Genomic DNA, 4,738 nt, shown 5'->3' with positions numbered 1-4,738 from the left:
AATTGTCGTCCTCACAAGGACCCCCAAGGAACAATGCTCATAACGACATCCTCGAACAGTGCTCAGTTCGTGATGTAGTATGAATGTGCTAATTCCATTTGCATTATAGTTAAAGCTCTGTGCATCTAAGATCAAATTATATATTCCACAGTCGACTTTTCAGTACCATATCGCACACATTGCTGGTAATCATCAATCTTTAGTTCGTTACTGAGGATAGTTTCGTAGACTTTGCATTGTACCTCAGTTTAGAGAATATGTATTTTTGCAGTCAGTTCTGTGAATCTTGTGATCCGTGATAAGTCATATCCATTAAACTCCAGTTCTTTTTATTCACACATGGGATGTTAAAAATGTTATCAGGTACGCCAGAGCATCAAAATATCTATGCAGATTATTTTAAATAAGATAATTATTTGAGGTCGTTACGTGACATATTAGTTTACCCGTGCCTGTGTAACACGTTTCAACGTTATCTGGCTCAGATTTCTTTAACACACAGTCAAACTGAAAAAAAAAAACAGTGGCTTAGAAAAATTTTAAATGACCCTTCCCACAACTGTATGCTTAGGAACACAATGTTTGGTCTGCTTAACTCACCCATAAAAATATTTTCATCAAATGCGGCTTTGCACTTGACATTCGGTCTTGCAATCAGACCAACAGTATCTGTGTACCGAAGTTGTTTCTAATTACACATCACTAATTTTTATCTTAAAAAAATGTTTCAAATGGCTCTGAGCACTATGGGACTTAACTGCTGAGGTCATCAGTCCCCTAGAACTTAGAACTACTTAAACCTAACTAACCTAAGGACATCACACACATTCATGCCCGAGGCAGGATTCGAACCTGCGACCGTAGCGGTCGCGCGGTTCCAGACTGAAGTGCCTAGAACCGCTCGGCCACATCGTCCGGCTTTTTCGCTTATTTTGCAGAGTTCCGTCAATAAGACTTATATGAGTTTGAAGTCTACTCTCAATTCAAATATTTCTCAGTATTGGTATAGATATACGGCTTCTGTCAGGGAACCTGACAGAATCACAATGTGAAGTAAACTTTTACTCTGAATAAGAGTATTCTTCAGACACTGCTTTAAATATCTGTAGTGAATCACACAATTTTTCTTGCCGTTTTTGTGCAAATCAGCTTCTTTCAAACTCGTGGCTTGGTGATAGTGGTACAATTTTCTCTCAACGTAATGGCAGATTGGAGTGAAGTTTACGTAAATTTTCTGTATAATCTAGATCTACTTCTAAAATGTGCCACCTGTCTGAATGATCTTTTATGCTCACTGTCAAAACTGTCAACAGATGTTCATGGAAAATCAGAGATTCGCAGGTATTGCTTATGACTCATCTGTACAGACGGTTAACGTTCATCTTTCAGCTTTGAACGAATTGTTTGGAACTAATGCCTACGCGAACTGTGAACAGTACGATGTCTGACGCCGTGCTCAACAAGTTATAACTGCTCTGTATCTAGAACAGGTCACATAATAGGTTGGGTCCAATCTGTTTGTTTTGAAACACAGTGTGCGGAGATTTTCAAACACGTCAGCCAAAAGCAAGACTTCAAACGTAAGTCGGTGTGATCTCCAAATGCATTGAATTCAAATAAACTCTGGACTTTGCACACTTTTTGGTAATACAATAGCTGTTTCATCAGTCGGAAAGCTTTTGATTGTCTCAAAAAGCAGAAACCATTTTTTATGGATAACAAACGTCTTTCTTGTACTCATTCACACAGCTCCTAATTTTTCGTGTTCGTAATAAAGGAAATGGTGGTGCTAACTTCAAAGTGTGTGACAGAGCCCAGAGTAGACGACTGCGTATGGCAACCGACAAGACTTATCGGAAACCGGTCCATGAAGTCATCAGAGAAAATCCTCGCAAATACAGACACAGTTCCCAGGCAAGTGTTGCATAAAACGAGAGCCTGTACAGGTCATCACTGAAGAACTGAGGTACAGAGAAAGTGGTTGCTTCGAATGGTCGCCCTAATATGGAACAGGGGAGAGTGGATATCTGTCAGCAATTTCTGAGCCTGAGGGTGATGGGTTCCTTACCAGCACTGGGACAAGGGGTGAATGCTGGGATTATCATTTTGATCTCGAAAGCAAGAGAGCATCAATGGAGTTCGCCATAAAGGATGATCGACGCCAAAAAACTTCATGGCGATGCCATCAGCAGGCAAGGTCACGTTCACTGTGTCGTTGAGTGTTGAAGGGGTGGCGCATCTGGAATTAATGCGTAAGGCACCACCATAAGCTCTGGAAGGTCCTTTGAGATCCTTAGAAAACTGAAAGCACACGCAAGGAGAAACCTTTCCTTCACTATGACAAGGCCAGACCCACACTAGTGCTGTGAGATCTACAACATTCCGACGCCTGTCGTCGATCATCCTCCGTACAGCTCCGACTTGGTCTCATGCGACTTCAATTTATTTTCGAAACTTAAAGGACAAGTACAATGGCTTCACTTTTATAATGATGACGCAGAGGAAGCGGAGATGAGTTTGTGACTCTGTCAGCAAACCACACATTGTACAGTGAGTTATCAATTAGCTGGTCCCACGTTGCGAGAAATGTGTTCGTCGCCAGGGTGACTATATTGATAAATAAATATGTAGACATGAAGAATAAATAGACAGACAATAAAGTTTGTTTTATTTAAAAAGCCTTAAGAGTTTTCACATAAGAATTTCGGAGGCGTTACTTTTCAGCACGCGCTCGTACAATGGTAGCACTTGAAGTTATTTTTCTTTGTATCACTCTGTCCCTCATACGAAGATCCACTTGAACTCCGAGCACTATATACAGTAAGCGTTATGAAATAAATTTACATTGCTTTCGTCAAATATTTCCAAACTTTTCGGTTAGAAGGAAATAAGACATTCATGACTTTTATTGAATGTGAATATGGACAATAACAAAACCGCGATCTTACTGTTTGCTAGGTACAAACCTCCTAAAATTGATCACACGAAACAGTAATCAACGTTCTTTGACCGAATATTTATCACAGTGTATTTCTTTGCAAACACTTTGGTAATCTTATGTCTATTCCTTCATTAAAACCTTTGTTTCTATTCTGTTTAATGCAAAGTTTCTCAACTTCTTTTAATATACAACTGGAACCACGGATGTGGAATGTTTTTCTGTTTTTTTCTTTTTTTTTTATTTGACCTCTGACATTGACTAAATCGCATTCAGTGGTGTGATCAGACATGATACAGCGCTAATGGTATGTTTCACAGACATGTGAATCATTTATTTTCACAGGTGGTTCAGCTCCCATACTCTATCGGTGAAAACAGGAAGACTTACACAAGAAATTTTGTGAATTCTTTGTGTCCTTTATCATTGGCTGTTACGCCAATACAAATTCTATTTTTAAAAGCTGATTCCAAATCAGTTCTAAGGTATCTTCACAGATTTTAACAGGTTTCGTAGATCCAGAATGAGATTTTCACTCTGCAGCGGAGTGTGCGCTGATATGAAACTTCCTGGTAGATTAAAACTGTGTGCCGTACCGAGACTCGAACTGGCAGGAGAGCTTCTGTTAAGTTTTGAAGGTAGGAGACGAGGTACTGACAGAGGTAAAGCTGTGAGGAGGGGACGTGAGTCGTGCTTGGGTAGCTCAGTTGGTAGAGCACTTGCCCACAAAAGGCAAAGGTCCCGAGTTCGAGTCTCGGTCCGGCACGCAGTTTTAATCTACCAGGAAGTTTCAGGTTTCGTAGGTGTTTCACGTAATATTTATAATTACGTAAACCACTACTGAGTTAGTCTCAAGGTAGCTGGTGTCATGATATTCAACTCGAAGAGAGAATTGTCCATCGGTCTTGGACCGCTTGTCTGATAGCGTGTTAGACGACTGCCACAGCAAATCCTTTGACAGCTGCTAGATAAAGTACTAGGCAGGAGTTAATGCAGGTTCTGTAAAACTGAATTACAATTGTATCCTTGAGCTACAGCAAATAATCAGTAGATGAAACTGGGAAAGAGATTGTAGATACATTCGTAGATATAAGAAAAGCCGCAGGACCTTCTTAGGAGGAAATAGGAAGAGCAAGGTCTGAATACGTTGGAAACGTCCAAAAGAATGGAGCTCAGAATCAGAAACATGTATAACAAATGCCTGAAATGTGTTATAACAGGTGGTAAAAGAATCAGGATGGAGGGGACAGGAAAAGAACTGAAACTGTATGAAACATGCTGCAGATCAGTACTCTTAAGGAAACTGTGCAGAGAAATAAGCTGCAATGGCTTAGCAACATTAAGAGAATGGGATAAGAAAGACTAGCAAGAAGAGGAATTGGAAGACTGTGAAAAAGATGGGGAACACTGCAGTGGGACGAAATGCTACATAATAAACAGTGGGAGAAAACAGAGAAAACTGGAAGAGGGTTTATGAACGATCTGTGTAAATAGAAATGTTTTAGAAAGAAGATTCATTAGCTGAAAGCTGTAAGATTGTTAATAGTAATATGTACACCTCTTATTTATTATGGTGAATTGCATGTGTGTCCTAGGAAGAAGTTTGGTGAAAGACGATGATGGCTACGAAGCCTTTACTTCGAGTGGCAGCCCTGTTTTTATAATCTACCCTACTGTTGAATCAACAAGTGATGGGGTTGGTCTCCACAGGTACATTCATGGAATTGTCTTATATCGCCTTGAACGCAAGTATGTGAAATGCCTAGTCCACAAAAATTCCTATTAGTTCCCACTTGTACT

At 40.0% G+C, this 4,738-nt stretch overlaps 1 non-coding gene across 1 annotated transcript; it reads left to right on the top strand.

Annotated features, from left to right (window-relative positions):
• Positions 1 to 3,630: 3,630 nt before the first annotated feature.
• Positions 3,631 to 3,707, top strand: Trnal-caa (transfer RNA leucine (anticodon CAA)). The gene has a single exon. It is a non-coding gene; the product is annotated as a tRNA-Leu (tRNA).
• Positions 3,708 to 4,738: the final 1,031 nt, after the last annotated feature.

The sequence above is a fragment of the Schistocerca nitens genome, chromosome 1, assembly GCF_023898315.1.
Source record: "Schistocerca nitens isolate TAMUIC-IGC-003100 chromosome 1, iqSchNite1.1, whole genome shotgun sequence".
Classification (NCBI taxonomy): Eukaryota; Metazoa; Arthropoda; class Insecta; order Orthoptera; family Acrididae; genus Schistocerca; species Schistocerca nitens.
The sequence above is the reverse complement of the archived record's forward strand: the minus strand, read 5'-3'. Positions and strand labels throughout refer to the sequence as shown.